We start from the raw sequence: 17,359 nt of genomic DNA, 5'->3' as shown, positions 1-17,359 counted from the left end.
ACTCATGCCTCGCGCACACATGAGCTGTCTCCCTCTGAGGTTTACTGGAGTGTATTTCATTAGAACCTCTTCGTGGCATCATGAACCTGCTTGTAATGAATGGGTTGAACTCTGAAAGCACTGGGCACTGACCTCCCATCTGCTGATATCCTAAATCAGGCCATTAGAGGATTCCACAAGAAAGAGCATGCTGTTTATAGGTTAATTTATCTCTCATTTGGTTCAACTAGATGTGTGCTTATAAAGGTCCTCTAATTGAATCTTATAGATGCCACAGAGATCTTTCCATTTTAAGGAAGTCTTTAGGAATAAATACAGTCAGTCCTCAATTATCTATGGTAATGGGGACTTGGGCATCATTGGTGAGCATAATGCCAAGGTGGCCCTCTATTCTTACTTATGTGATTAATTTTAAAACTCTATTCCCATCAATTATTGAACCAAAGTTATTACAATGGCTGATTTTTGGTTCACTTTCTAATTTATTTTGATTTATAACACTCCACTCAGAATGCTAAAAATCAAATAAAGGAGAACAAAGTTGGAATGATCACTTGTATCTATATAAAACAGGGAAAATTTTAGAAATTGATGGAGATAGATACAAGGATCAACCTACTAGTGAGTCAGTTTCATTGAAAAAGTAAGAGTTTCCTGGCTCTCTATTCCATATATCAATTGTAGTGGTCTGGAGACCCAATGATAATGATAATGATGCTGATATTATTGTCTGTTTAAGGAGCACTTAGTCTGTATCAGGTACTATTACTGTCACTGTCACTGTCATCTTATTGCTCATCAATTTATTCAAGTGGGCACCAGTAACGTCTTTCACTGTGAGACTTATTGTTACTGTTTTTGTCATATCCAATACGCCACGGGTAGCTTGCCAGGCTCTGCCATGCGGGAGCGATACTCTCAGTAGCTTGCTGGACTCTCCGAGAGGGGTGGAGGAATCGAACACGGGTCGGCCGAGTGAAAGGCAAACGTCCTACCGCTGTGCTATTGCTCCAACCCAATCAGGTATTATTCTAGACGTTATTTTTTCTTTATGTTTTTTGAGGGGTTCTGGGCCACAGCCAGCAGTATTCAAGGTATATTCCTGCTCTGTGCTCACAAGTGACTCTCAGTGAGAGTTTCAAGAACCATATGTGGTGCCAGGGATTAAACCAGAGGAGGCTGCATGCAAGGCAAACACCTTACATCCAGTGTTTCTCTCCTGCCCCTGGACTAGACATTTTATATTAAAATAGGTAAAAATAAGTCGTGTTAAATCCTTATCATAAAACAACAAGGGCAGAGTCATCTTTGCTCCTGTTTAATATATGAGAGAACAAATCTAATGAAAATAAATATTCACCTTTTGTTTTATTCACAGTCCTAGAGATAACATGGTGGGCACTGCAAATTAGAACAGATCAACCCCTGAACTCTTTTCTACAGATTCCAGGATTAATAGTTTCACCTTGTCCCTCCCTTCAGAACACAAGAGATTAAGGAATAATCCACCAAGATGTTCATAAAGCTTTCTTATTCACCACCCTATGACACTCATCTCTTCTCCATCTCTATCTTGATTCAGTATTTTTTAAAGGTTGCCTTTCCCTCATCAAGAAGCTTCTGTTCCTGGTATATTGTGATCTGGTACATGAAATACCTCTGTCACTAAAAAAATAATCATTTGTTCTGCACTAGCTTTTACAATGCCATCACTATGTTATTTTTGTGCTTTTTGAGTCAACCTATAAATAATTTGCTTTTGAATGTTTTGATTAACGTTTCAATGATCCTAGAGTACTCATCAATATTTTCCTAAATTATTATTATAAATAAGAGCATAACAACCACTCTGATATCATATCCTTGTAAACTTTACAGCAATTTCTAAATATTTGAAAGTTTGTGCTTCTAGTGCCTAGTTAATTCATTTATCACCTATCTTTGAGGGATAATTGTGGGTGCATAATTTTAGCAACTTCATTATGCCTGTTGATATAATCCAGAGCCGCCACGGTGGTGCAGCCCCTGATTATATGTTCAATTAGCTACCACATGTTGTCAGCACCTCTCATCTACAAGATTTTCTTGTGTTGGATACTTGTAACGATTTATAGTAAAAATAGTCCTGCCTGAATTGACACAGCAACCCCATGACCTCACAAATTTACACATGTAAGGGACACATAGCTTTGTCTTCCAGTATGGACTTTTGGTAGAAAAATCCTGGCCTTGGAATCAGACTGCTGGCTTTCTGGTCTGGGTTTCAGGTGAATTGGGTAAAGTCACTAATTTTTGCCAGGGATTATTTTATTTGGGTATAAAATGAACATGAAAGCTTTTGGTCTTTATAACCTCACAAAATTACTGTGAACTTTCAATCAGAATATTTGAATACACTCTTAGCCTTGACAGCAAGGACAAATGTGAATGTGACATAAAATTACTCTTAGTCTAGACATATTTCCTGATGTTATATTCATACACGCTAAGAAACATTTTTGCTTTCCATCTTATTTTTGTGCAGTTGAACAATTTTTATCCATATTTTCAAGGTAGAAAAAAACTGTCATTTTTCCATTTCTTATAGTATGTAAATTATCTAAAGGCAAGAACAGATATCATAACTTTTTGTTTCCCCTATGAAACCTAGACCTGGGGAAGTGTTTTAATGTACCTTGACTTGATTGTTTGGAAGTTGGAAGTTGTTTAGTTTGAGAATATATATTGTTGGCATTAACTATGCCCTTTTTACAGTTTTTATGTATTCAGTTGTAAAATTAGAACTTTCTGTTGCCATATAGTGTTTTGTCAAGGAGGCAGTGCTGTTGCAATAATTACTTTTAGTTTACATAGGGGCATTTTGGAAGAACAAACTATAACCTTGCACCAAGACCAAAAAGACCTCCAGTTTCTAACATCATTCCTAGCTCTAGACTATCTATGACTTACATTTTTCCATTGTACTAATATAGGCATTTGGTCTAGTTCTTTTCCCACCTCCCCCACCTCTGTCTCTCTCTTTCTCCTCTCTCTCTCTCTCTTTCTTTCTCTCTCTCTTTCACTCTCTCTCTGGCCAATTTGGCTATTCTCAGGACTAAATCCTAGATCTGCCCTCAGGGATCACTCCTGGTTTGACTCAATGATCATGTGGGGTGCCGGGGATTGAACCAGGGTGAGTCATGTGCAAGGCAAGCACTCTATCTACTGTAATATCTCTCTAGGCAATAGATCATATTTTTAGGTGAAAAGATTAATTAAGGGGTTAAGTGAAAAATTAATGCTGAATATGAAGCTAATCCCTATATTTCTTAGAGTCTGAGGGGAAGAGGAATTCAAAAATAATGAGACTTAGCTGGTATATTAGGTACTTTGTGAGAATTTTGAAAAAATCAAACTCTAGAGGCCAGGGATGTGGCTCAGTGGTAGAGGACATGACTTTCCTGTATGAGTCTCTGGGTTTTATCTCTGGCACTGAAAAGAAAAAGAGAAAAATAAAATAAAGATATTCTTTGCAGGAGAACACAACATATCACTGCTGACAGCCTATGCAAGGGCATTGAGCTTAGAGGGAAGAATCCAGAATTGTTTCACTGCAGAGCATGAATTTGTTTGTGCAGTGTATGGATTCATAATGATGCATACTAATCCTGTAAAAAAGGGTCTAAAAGCTTATTTGTAATTAATAGGGCAGGTGAGACAAAACGAACCTATCCTACTATGTGGGCTTATAGGATGATTGCTCTATGTTTCAGTTTTGGGGAATCACAAACCATGAAAACCCGTTAATTGTCGATTTCTCGAGCGGGCTCAGTAACCTCTCTATTTGTCCTTTCCCTGAGATCTTAGAAGTCTATCTTGACTCGGCCCTCCCAATGATGTCGCACTGGAGGCTCTTTCAGGGTCAGGGGAATGAGATCCATCTTGTTACTGGATTTAGCATATGAATACACCATGGGAAGCTTGCAAGGCTGTCCCATGGGGTCAGGAAACTCCTCACAGAAACTTGCCAGTTTCTCCCAGAGGGAGAAGTAGGCTACAAGATAGCTTCTGGGAGCTTGCTTTTAAGTCTCTGGGTGCTGACCGTTGATGGAATTACACACACCTGGGTTCCTCTGCCATTACCTTCATGCGTGAGGCCTGTCCAAACATGTGGAGAGGGGCCTCAAGCATGGCTGTAGCTAGGTTCCAGTGGTCTCGGACTCCAGGAGCTCTGCTCGGGGTGGGGAGAGAAGCTGAAGCCCATGCCCTCCGAGGACCCCCAGGGAAGACAGTTTTGGGGAAAGGAGAGACAAAAAAATAGAGACAATGTTTTCATTATTGAAAAAATAAAACATTGCTGGGAGAGGGACACCTTCTAATAATTGGAAAAATAAAACTCCAGACCCTCATAAATATACACTTGGAACCCACAGATGGGCCTATGGAGTAGCTAGTGCTCTTCCCTTTCCATCTATATCCTAACTCACCAGGAGTTCTCTGGTTCCATGATGGCATCTTTTTTCTTTGCTTTTTTTTTTCTTTTGGGGTCACACCTGCCAATGTACAGGGGTTACTCCTGGTTTATGCACTGACGAATTAGTCCTGGCAGTGCTCGACGGACCATAAGGGATGCTGGGAATCAAACCCAGGTGGGCTGCGTGCAAGGCATAGGCCCTACTCGCTGTGCTATCGCTCCAGGCCGAGCATCTTTTTCTCTAACTCCAATCTGGTCTCTTCATCTTAGTCAGGTTTTATCTATACAGGACTACGTGCAAGAAAAAGAAGAGACTGAGTGAACCTTGTCCCAGGGCCCATCAATCTACAGAGCTCGTCTGTGAGTAGAAAAAGCCAAGTACTTCTAGAAAGAAAATGATCGGCATTAATCTAATCCATAAATATTTATCGTGTATCTACAATGTGCCAGGTCCTAGCAACACAGCAGTGATCCATTGTGTAAGTTATTTTCTTTGCCTGAATATCTCCCCATGATCTGTCCGTCTCCTCCCACATAAGCTTTAGAATGCTCCTCAGAAATCCTCCTTCTTCAGACTCTCAACCCAAATTCCCATCGTTTCCTGGAGTTTTCTGTGCTTTGTCTTTCCTAGCATTCTTCACTCTCGTGATTACAAGTGCAGTGGAATTTTTTCTTTCTAGACTGAGGTTAGAAACAATGGCCGTGGGAGCTCTGCGGCCTGGCTGAGTGCCTGCTGGATAGTAGGTCCTCAATAAATACTTGTTGATGAATGAATGAATGAATGACTAGCAAGCAGTGACCCTAATCATTCACCTTTTGATAAACCTTCGTGAAAATGCTTTTTATACATTTCAATGAACTGTATTTATCTACCATTAAAATCATCGGCTTTAAAGATATCACTAGATTCTTGATTAGAATTTTTCACTAATTTCTAAGAGGTGTTTTAACAGTAATATTTTAAAATTGAGCATCAGAAAACTATCTTTTCATCAATTTTAATAATAGCCATATTAAATGACAGGGGAATCTCAGAATATAGTTAGTTCACTGAGGTGATTTATGTGATTAATTGTGGTCTGCTGCTATAACATGGCAATAGTGATAAATAGCAAGGCACTGGGATATTTTAATTGTAAAATGGTCATTTCTTTAGTTTTTGATTGATCATGGTCCCTATAATCAGGACTAAAACTTTTTATTAGCCTTTTTATATTTAATTTTATATTTTGAGTTAACATCATTATAAATCCTGTGCCCAGAACAAAACAACGTGCACCGTTTCAAAAAGCACCTAAAGTCCCTTGCATTGTGTGGCTGTGGATCAAGAAGCAGAATCTATCCTGTTTTCTCCCATGCAAATCTGAAATACCGGGGTCTCAAAAAGTCTCACTGTCTTCCTAGGGAGGTCTCATCATGATGGGGGACACCCAGTGAGTATAATATTCTAAAGACCCATTAAACATTATTTGACATGAAATTTTTGCCTTGCCTATGAGCTGTTGCTAATGAATTACATATGATACAAGAAGCAGCATGGCTGAAATATTTTTATTAATACTAATAATATATTTTGCTTATACAGCAACTTTCATTGGAGAAAATGGAGTTGGAAAGGAAGCTTTAAAGACACACTTGGAGTAAAATTACTGGCTCATAACTTTTTAGTTTCACTGCCTGCCCCTCCATCAAGCTGAGGGCTGGGGCCGGGGTCAGATATTAAACTAATGTTATTCACCTCATAGAATTTCAGTAAAAAAATCATGAACTTATAGATTCTACAGGAAAATAAAAATAATTTTTGTTTGTTAAGGATTTAAAAACCAAGTCTTTGTTTCCTCATGATGTAAAGTTAAATAAGGCCAGTCAAGAAAAAGTAGAAATGAGAGTTGATGTATTGGCTGACATTGGCAGAGTATGTCTGGCACTTTTTATTTAGTCAAATGCACACATTTAATTTCCACACTACCCCTGTGAAATAGGTGCTATTTAACTTATTTTATAGATGATGTGTTTGAGGCACAGAGAGGTTAAGCAACTGTCTTTACTACTTATTGACTTTCACAAATCCCTACTGATATGTTCCTACATGTGGCCTCCTACTTTTGAAGCTCAAGAGAACAGGGAAAACTGGGTGACTTTTGGAACATGCATAGGAGATTACAACATATATTTGGACATTTACTGAAAATTCCCATGTATTCAATCATCTGGTACAAGCACTTTCTTTTGCTCCAAAATTAGATAGAAATTCTCCCAAGATTAAGCATTTGAACTAATAAAACCTAGATTTTCTTTAAAAAAAAAAACTTTAAAAACCGAGATCTATTTAATCTGGGCATAAGGTTTTCCTCTTGGAGATAATGATGAGGGAGTTTGAAATCAGGGTCATTCTTGTAAACACAGGGCATACATCAGCATAACAATTGTTCTTTCTTTTATAGGAAAGATGAGAGGAGAGTAGTCTGATGTCATTGTTAGTCTAAGTTTATAGGGTGCCTTCATTTTGATTAAACTGGAGTGTGGTATCCTGTATTACATATTCCAAGGGTCAGTAGTAATGCTTTCTATAGGACAATCAAGTTCCAAGGAACTTATTTAAATTAACGCACATTCCAGAATGTTTATTTTCTCTCAAAAATGTACAGTTTAGGTTAGATTTCTATGAGGTGTTTATTTCTAAGACAGAGCAAAAAGAAGCAATTTATAAATCTTAAAGATAGTAGCATGTAATACCCATCGAGGTTATTTAATGAACCCCGGGATTATTCCTAGTTCTCTAATCTATAGAAAATGTCTTTCTGATAACCAGCATTATTAGATCAATGCAGAGTCTAAATATACATGAAACAGCTTTCAATAGATGCAAACTCTTTATTATGTAATTGAACCTTTTAAAAATAATTGTAATATTTCAAAAAATAATTCTTAGTCAATTGGCCAGCAAATATTCTCCTCCTCCTCCTCTTCCTCATCCTCTTCCTGCTCCTTCTTTCTCCTTCTCCTTTTCCTTCTCCTTCTCTTTTTCCTCCTCCTCTTGCTCCTCCTTCTCCTCCTCCTCCACCTCCTCCACCTTCTTTACCGTTTCCTTCTTCTACATAAAATTTTCTCAGGTTAAAGGAGGGATCACCAGTGGAAAAGATTTATGAAGTCCTGTTCTAAAGTTATGGGACATATATAGGCCCTTAGAATAGGATTTAGGGAACAAGTAGAACAGAGTAAATGAAAGTTTTAGCAGAAAATTTTTATCAATATCACAGCTTTGATAACACAAGGAAAACTTTTCTTTTATTGTCATGTATAGAAATGTTACGGTTTCATTTTTTAAAGTTAGATCTAGAATTAGTCCAGTTCTAGTTGGACTAGAACTGTTACAGACTGGATTCCACGGGACGTCAGAAGGCCTCGTGGCTGCCCACCAACTAGATGGTTAGATTTCTTCGTCAAATCTCTGAGTGAACGATTTGAGGCTCTTTCTGTTCCTGGAGTGAGCAGGTATCATTGGGCTACACTAGCTCAAGACAGGGACAAATGGAGATGTTACTGGCGCCCGCTCGAGCAAATTGAAGATCAATGGGACTACAAGTGATACAAGATCTAGAATTAATTTTATTTTGCTTATGAAGTGAGAATAGAGGTTTTCTTTTTTTTTCTTGTTTGTTTGTTTGTTTGGTTTGGTTTTGAGCCACATCTAGTAGTAGTGCTCAGGGCTCTTTCCTAGCTTAACAGTAAGGATCTTTCTTTCTTTCTTTTTTTTTTTTTTTTTTTTTTGCTTTTTGGGTCATATCTGGCGATGCACAGGGGTTACTCCTGGCTCTGAACTCAGGAATTACTCCTGGCAGTGCTTAGGGGACCATATGGGATGCTAGGAATCAAACCCAGGCCAGCTGCATGCAAGGCAAATGCCCTATCCGCTGTGCTATTACTACAGCCCCAAGAATCGTTCATGATGGAATTTGGAGGATTGTATGAGGTGCCTGGGATTAAACCCAGTCCTGCTGCTTGCAAGGCAAGTGTCCTACCTTCTGTATAATCTTTCTGCCCAGGATGAAGAATTATTATATCCCAAATGAATATTAAGGTATTCCATTTGTTATTTTAATTTTTTCCTCATTAAACGATTCAGTTATTATATATAGAATTACATATAATCAGTAATAAGTATGCACACATGTATTTTAATTATATAATAAATATTTATAAGTAATATATAAAGAAATAATTGTGGTAATACAAGATAATATTATACTTGATAAATAAAATTGAAATGTTCACATTACAGATTTACTAATATTTCTTTTGTGCCTCTTGATTAAAGCAATTTGTGATTAAGAATTTTGAACATGAGTCTCCTCAAATATATTCTTTTATTTTTCTCAAATATATTCTTGAAGAATGAGGAATATGGTTATCTATCTAGATCCTTGATAACTGACTCCATGGCAGATTTCAGGAGCCAGTCACAGAGACACTAAGTATTCTGAGGATGCTAGCTAGAATTAACTACCATTCACATTTGGGGGAAATTCAGGAGTTGGATTTTTGGTTATTCTTTCTCTTCTTTTTATAACATGTTACCTAAAGCGTCCTAATCACGTGGTCACTGCATATTTTAAAGCTATCTTTTTGCTCTCATTGATCTCTCCACATATGTGTAGTGTGCCTTATAAAGAAGTAAACTAGATCTGTAGGAGCAAAATAATCTAGATATGTTCAAATAGATGAAAGGGAGACAGTTCCCCCACTATCTTTAGTAGCCGTGAAAATTTATATGTCTCTCTAGATAGTGTATATTCTCATGGGTCAAATGCTTGGTATGGAAACTCTCTGGCAGACACAATGTTAAACAAATTCTTTTTATAACTACTTTCAGCATTGTGTGTGTGTGTGTGTGTGTGTGTGTTTTACATTGCACTGAGCTGGTAGGTTCCCTAAACTGTCACAATTTGTTTTCTTGTGTGCTTATTTCATTATTGTTACCCTTCTCATTACTTTTTAGAACCCTGTCCTTGACTTCATAGTATTGAGGGGACCCCAGTTCCAAATCTGTTTTTGGCAGAGTAAGATATCTTCATCTTTGAGGTCACGTTTCAGGCTTTTGTTCAGTCACAAGTTCTGTTTGGATTTATCCTCGGAGTGTCTACTTGAATATTCAAAAAGTCATCAGCTAGTCTAATTTGTTTTTTTTTAGCCATGTAAAAGACTGATTTGCTTTGACAGGTGGATCAGAAACAGAATTGGAGCTATTTTATCTGGACCTAATTAAACTACCTTCATTACCGGCAGATATATGTTTGTGACTTAAAATTAGCATGATTGGAATTAAAACTCAAAATATAAGGCATTGAATTCAGATATGGCTGGTTTAAAAATAAATTCCATACATTTTAAATGCAGCAAGTCTGGATTTTAAATATCCTATAGTGACAAATCCACTTAGGGGTGTGTGTGTGTGTGTGTGTGTGTGTGTGTGTGTGTGTGTGTGTGTGTGTGTGTGTGTATGCCGCTGTGTCTGTATGTGGCTCAGCATGCACACATAACCATGGCCTTAGTTAATGGTAAAGATATGGTACATATTTTTGAATGGTTTCAGAGCAACATTCTGAATTATGAAACTTTTGTAAATTAGTTTTAAATCTTATTTCTCTTCCTCTCTTATAACTCCCAAGTATTGTGCACCTATTTTTGGAGATTTCGTGTACTTTTATTTGGCTTCAAAGGTTACATTCTCTAATCAACTTTTTCTATTATGAATTTATGAGATTTTGTGATTTCCTTTTATTGTACATATTCTGATTTGTGTATATATATACATATAGAGAGACAGACACAGTAAAAACTGCTTAAAATATACTTTCACATGTAACATTTAAAACCATATTAGATTTTTGTTATAGTAGTTTATTTTCCTAACCTTTAGAGAAATATTTTTAAATATTTTGTGTATATATTACATATATATGTATTCCCACATATATTTATAGACACACATATGTATATTTTCACAAATATTCATATAAACAACATATACTAGAGCATTGTCCATTATAAATAATGAAAGTAATATTAATTATAAAATAATTATAACTATAAATACATATTTTTTGTCTTTTGTTAGACTTTTTGAGTTATTATGCACTGAGATATGAGTCAGATCTTACCTTATGAAGAAAAATAAAAGGTTGAATAAAACATATTGACATTTCTGTTCAACATTAAGGCTGCGGGAATTATGGTGGATTCCTTTTCCTAACAAACATTAATATGAGATTCCTAGTTTGATGAGAACTGGATATCAAGAATCTAATCCCTCCCCTTGCCTTTGTGCTTCAGAAGCCCTCTCCAAATTATTAAAATTCTAGGTCTTCTGTGTTACCTCTTGATGTATCATTGCAATTTTAACTGCTTTAAAATGTGAGCAGAGCACATCTTTAGTATTTATTGTCTCCTTACTTAGCCAGCAATTTTTGTAAAATATAAGATAAAAAATTTGTGTTTATTCTTATCTTTTTAAGTATTGCAATTTCCAGATGGCCTTTTATTTTTTATGCTTTCCCCAAATCAAAGCAACAATATCTAAGCATTCTGTTTGCTACCTTAGCCCTTCCTTATTACTAATGAGAAATCTGGTTCAACTACTGCCCTTGTTATTGTAAAAGAAGTTCTGATTCAACATGTGCCGAGTGGTAGGATAGCTTTTATTTGTATCTCAAGGTAATTATTAATATCCCATGCCCATTTTCATCATCTGTGAGTTCTTTCTCATTCTTGAGTCTCAAGTTGTACATAACTGAACTTTGGAAGGTTTGGTTTTTATTTAGGAACATGAGAATGAACTAATTGGTCAAATTTGAAATGCAAATCTTTTGTTGTATCTTATCTTCATTATAGCAGCTGTGTTATCTCATGTTTTTAACAGAGAGAAGATAATTGCAATATTTCTATCCAGGTTTAAGGATGTTGTACAATAACTTCCATATTCCTGGCAGAACCTCTGGAGAGCTAACCACATTTGGCGAGATATTGAATAAGGGATTTTTAAATGGTTGCCTTTAGCCTATCAATATATGGGTGTCTATTTAGCCTTCCATTATCAAAGTTCATTTCAGATCATAGCATTTTAAAATGCAGTTCTTATTTGCAATTTTTGAGAGAAATAAATATAAGTTATTTCTACTCACTCAGTTTAAAGGTTTTGGGAACACAGGAAATTTTCTTAAATGTCACTAAGCTTCATTTTCCTACCTGTAAAACCAGGGTAATCATAATTCCTCACTTAAGAAGAAGTGAGAATCAAGTGAAGAGAGAGTATGATAGTAAGGATAACCCACTAGGGCTGTGACTAGATGACTTAAATTCAAGTGCCTGCCCCTCTATTTGCTGTGTGATTTTGGGAAATCCATTTACCCTTTCCATATTTGGATTCTGCATTTGAAAGTATAGCTTTTATATTATCTATTCAAAAGGAATAGTTGTTAAAAATATGAGGATGTTAAAACAGAATAATTTTCTTGATTATGATAGTTTTATTGAGGAAGAATAAGAGCGATAGATAGAGATAGAGAGAGAGGGGGAGAAAGATAGAGGGAATCATAAAGAAAAAGAAAGGAATTGCACAATTACACACTTAGGTTAGGATGTGAATGACTCCAAAGAATGATTTCAAAAGAATACACCTGAAACAGATAATACTTTTAAAATATTTAAAACTGAAGTATACTTGGCACTTGAAAAGGGTCTTAATAGAGTTATTCATTTATTCTTTCAACAATTTTTGATGTTTATTATGCAGCAAACATTATTTTATGTTCTGGAGACACAGAGTAAATCAAAGTCCATATCTCCCATTAGCTCTTATTCTAATGGGTGAAAATAGACAAAGAATTAAATAAGAAAATTATCAGGGGTATGGAAAAATAGGACAGTGAAGAGGAACAGGGGAGTGGTAATATGTGGAGGTACGTTTTAAAACAGGATCATCAGGTAGGTGCTTGGGAAAATGTTATTTGAGAAAATATCTGATGGTGAGAATGGTCAAGCTTTATGGTCTAGGAAAAAGTACAAAGCCTCAGTAATCTAGGAACAAGCCAAATGGGACTATAGTAAAAGATAAAACCAGAGAGGGGATAAAGGCCTGCTCAAGGTTATTACGGTTGGTTTTTACTGTGAAATGGAGAGCAGCTAAGTTAGGATTTTGAGCAGAATTATATGATGTAATAAATTATAGTTTGAGTTCATCCCTAATGTTTCTTGGGCTACAAATCCACATCTGGTGGTTCTTCGGGCAGGAGGGATATTACAGTGGGTATAGCATTGGCCCTGCACACAGTGGACCCAGGTTTCTCAGGTCCCCATATAGTCCACAGAGCCTGCTATAAGTGATCCCTGAGAGGAGAGCCAGGAGTAGGCCCTGAACACAACCATGTGTGGAAATCAGAAGCCAGGAGAATTATACCTCTCAGAAGCTACCAGAACAACACCTAGCAGTGTTCAGGAAACCAAGAAACGTTGGGGATTGAATTCAGGATCTAAGATGCTAGGCACGTATTCTACCACTTGAGTGATTTCCCTGGCCTGATCTCATACAATCAACAATACCCTGGCTGCAAAGGATGGGTTGTAGGATACCAGGGTGAAAATAAGAACCATTAACAGATAAGGTAAGGGTAAAGGTACCTTGGACCCTGACGGTACTGAAGGAGGTGGTGAGAAGACTGAAGAACACAAATGTATTTGAAAAGTGGTGCTGTCTATTTTTATTACTGTCATTATTGAGATAATCCGTAAGTCCTTTGGGATATTGACTGCTTCAGAGTAAATATTTACTAAATTAGTAGAAGATTATTCAAAATAAGCTGGTCTCACTAAATTTTCTTTGCAACTTTTGGAGAACCTGAGTCTTTCTTAAAACCTCAGGAAAATTTAAGTGCAATGTCAGGACAATTTCAATCATATAGTAGAATATCTTGTGAAACATCAGAAAAAAAAACTTATGGAATTTGGATTCTTTCACTTAGAAAGCTATTTATATGAAGTTTTCTCAGTTGAAAAATCCATTGGCTATAGAGTTGGTAAATTCCACTCTGGAAGCCTTATGTAACCCATCTCCTGTTTTGTAAATAAAGTTTTATTGGAACACAGTCTTGCTCATTTATTAAGTATTGTCTAGATTTGTTTTCACACTATGATAACAAAGCTAAGTAACTATAAAGTTTAAAATATTTACTCTCTGGTCCTTTACCAAAAATTCCTTTGGATAAACACTCATATGTCACTCAGTATCATAATTAGAGTTTTTATTTTTAGTCAGGGCACATTTATGGAAGTATATGGCTCCTAGTAGTGAATAAAGATATCCAAAGGTAATTTCTTATGAGGCAAGGTGTCCCCATCATCTAAGACTATCAAGTATGTATCTATATGTATTTACCATGCTTCTATTCTGTTTCCATTACAATTTTTAGAGTTTTTTTTAAGTCTGTGAAAATCTATGGGGATATAATATTACTCCTTTTTCTAGATGAGAAAATGGACATACAGAAGAATAATTTATAGGCTTGCTCAGAGTTGCAGAATCAGGGATGCAAATATGGGCAATCATGTGTTATGGTCTTCACATCGACCTAGGAAACTTTTCAATAACTTCTTATGCATACATGTAAGTTCGTGTGCATTCTCTCATGAGCAAACTTCAAAATTTAATAAGTGAACTCATTCTGTGAGATTGTCTTATATATCAACAATATGGACTCTGCTTCAGGCTGTTTTCACTCGGGGCACCCCAGAGGGGGGCAGTGAGGACACTCCCTGCCCCAAGGGACCCAACCCTGGCAGCAGACCTCCACTACCCAACCACCGCCAAGCTCCAGGCTGCTTTTTCAGTCACTCTGGCTGAAACTCCTGCATGAATGAAGCCCCACAGAATCCAGATAATGAGGAATTTGTGAACTTGGACTCTGGACTCTACGGGAACGGAAGCAGAGATCCTCTGCCTGCTATTCCCCAATCTCTAGTGACGCAGGGATCACACCCATAAGCCACAACCTGCCATACCCTGCCTCCTCAACTGCCGCCATGCTCCAGTCTGCTTTTCAAACTGAGTGTCTTTGAAAGACACTTTCTACCCATTTTCCATAATTATCACACCATATTTGATGGAGTTCAATCAGTAGGCAAGAAATCATAGAGAGTATGATTGTATATATATACATACCTCTCAGAGATCCCAGCAAGCTATCGAGAGTCTCTAGCCCTCAAGGGCAGAGCCTGGCAAGCTACCCGTGGCGTATTCAATATGCCAAAAGCAGTAACAATAGGTCTTATTCCCCTGACCCTGAAAAAGCCTCCTATTGTTGGGAAAGACAAGTAAGGAGAGGCTGCTAAAATCTCAGGGCTGAGAGAAATAGAGACATTACTGGTGCCCACTCAAGTAAATCGACAAACAACAGAATGACAGTGATACAGAGATAGAGTCATCAACAATATATCTTTGAATAAAGTTGCTACTACACAATGCTGCTGTTCAGTTGCCAGGGCAAGAAAAAAGAGTGAAAAAATTGCCACATTTCTAACTGTGTTCCTCCCATTTAAGTTGACAGGATAACAGAAAGGCAGTGTCAATTTTTCTTCTTATCTTGGAAGTATGATGTTTCAGAAAACAATGCAAAATTAATTTTTGTGTTTACAAATTTATTCAAGCTGAGGGTTCTTAACTCTTAAATTTTCAATGTTGGGATGCTAAAAATGGTTATCATTTTCTTTTAAATAATGAGCCATCAAGGAACAAGATTGTAACTGTCAGAAATGAAATGAAAATATATATCTATGCTTCATTGTATTCCATTGATTGCTTAAAGGGCTCTAGGTTCCCAAGGGAACACTGAAAATCCAAACACTGCCCCTGAGTGCTGGGCTTTGTATTTGGATCTCCAGTTTAGTTTACTTGAAAGAGCACAAGTTATCTGACAATCACCTATTGATGACATGCGGCCCAGCTTCATCTGGCTACAGTCTACAATTTACTTTTGGCTGAAATTGTTCCTCATTTCCCCCATCCCATGGTCTAGTTTAGCATGCAAATAAGTGTGTTTTCCTGCTAATTTTACCCATTTTTGGTTAACTGCCTCTCTAAAGATGCAGCTGCCATGGATCAAAAGTTACAAGAAAATTGGGTATGTTGTGTCTGCTCAAAAATCATTCTCATTTCTGGATTAGTTATCAGACGATCCCAGCCCTGCTTTGCAGTGCTTGTGAGTGTGTCTTTCTGTTTCTTTTCACTGAAACTCTTTTGAGGGGGAGGGGTGGAGCACATCTGTAGTGCTCAGGGTTTAGTCCTGGCTCTGTGCTCAGGGATCACTCCTGGTGTGCTGGGGAGACCATATGTGGTATGGGAATTGAACTCTGATGGCTACATGCATGGCAAATGCCCTATCCATTTTATTATCATTCCACCCTGGAAACTCATAATTTTATCTCACATAAAATCCATTCCTTGCACAGCAGTAAACTTTCTCAGATTTACTAGAAAAGACGGAGACATCAATTTACCTAAGAAAAGAAATTTAGATGTCAAAATTTGGATGTATACATTAAACAAAATGAAGCAAAGTAACTTACCAGTTTCTAGAGTTATCATAAGAAAAAATTCAGGGAAATAAGCTTCCAAAATTTATTTAGATAAGAGAATTGTATGAAGCTCTTCCCTTCCTTCCTTCCTTCCTTCCTTCCTTCCTTCCTTCCTTCCTTCCTTCCTTCCTTCCTTCCTTCCTTCCTTCCTTCCTTCCTTTTTCCTTCCTTTTTTCTTTCTTGCAAAGTTACCAAGTCTCTTCTACAATAAACTCTTTGCTATAATCTGAAGATACAGTTACATGTATGACAAATGGAGGTCATAGCTTTATAAAATTACTAGAAGTGACAAAGCCCAATAAATATGTAACAATAAATTATGTACATAATTTTGTGATTACTCTAGGTAAATTCTGTATGGAGAAATCACAGAACATGACATGGAGCAGAGGAGAATAATAGTAGTCTTTGTCTGCTGAGTAAAGAAGACCCCTAGGGTAATGTGGCATGTAAACCAACAGTTGAGAGATTAATGGAAGAAGGAGGGGGACAAAAAGTGTACTTGGCAAATGATGAGGACTAATGTGGATGAATGAAAGAAGGCCAGAATGAATTTGGATCTCCAGCTGAGGAGCAGAGGGGTATGGAGTGAATCTGGAGAGATGCTCAAAAACCAGATATTTGTGGCACCTCAAAGACTGTTTGAAAATACAGACTTTCAGCTTAAGAACAATAAGAAAAAAACACTAGAAGGATGTAAGAATTGTAATGCATTTACTTATATGTGTCTTTATGGAGGTGGTCGGAATCTCATGATATGGCCTTTTTTATGTATTTGAGAAAATTACAAAAAAAATTCATGCAAACGACCAAAAAAACCCAAAACTTCTTACATTTTTTTTTTGGCCAGTAGAATTCTTCTTTCCATTCTGTCACTGTATCACTGTATCACTGTCATCCCAGTGTTCATCGATTTTCTTGAATAGGCACCAGTAACGTCTCCATTTGTCCCAACCCTGAGATTTTAGCAGCCTCTCCTTACTTGTCCTTCCAAATGGTGCCGTATTGTAGGCTCTTTTAGGGTCAGGGGAACAAGACCCGTTATTGTTATACTATTTTGCATATCGAATACACCACAGAGAGCTTGCCAGGTTCTGCCGTGCCTTGCCAGGCTCTGCCATTCTTTCCATTCTACTAGTAAAAATTAATTGTGGAGAAGATTGAAAGCAAAAGGGAACCAGTAGACATCATTGCTTCTGAGTAGAGCTTTGTAGGTGCCAGAATATATAGTAAATGTCAGGATAAGGTTTTTCCAGGAGGTTCTGGATATTCTTCTATAAA

The sequence above is a fragment of the Sorex araneus genome, chromosome 5 (assembly GCF_027595985.1).
Source record: "Sorex araneus isolate mSorAra2 chromosome 5, mSorAra2.pri, whole genome shotgun sequence".
Taxonomy (NCBI): domain Eukaryota; kingdom Metazoa; phylum Chordata; class Mammalia; order Eulipotyphla; family Soricidae; genus Sorex; species Sorex araneus.
This window is presented reverse-complemented; position numbering follows the sequence as displayed.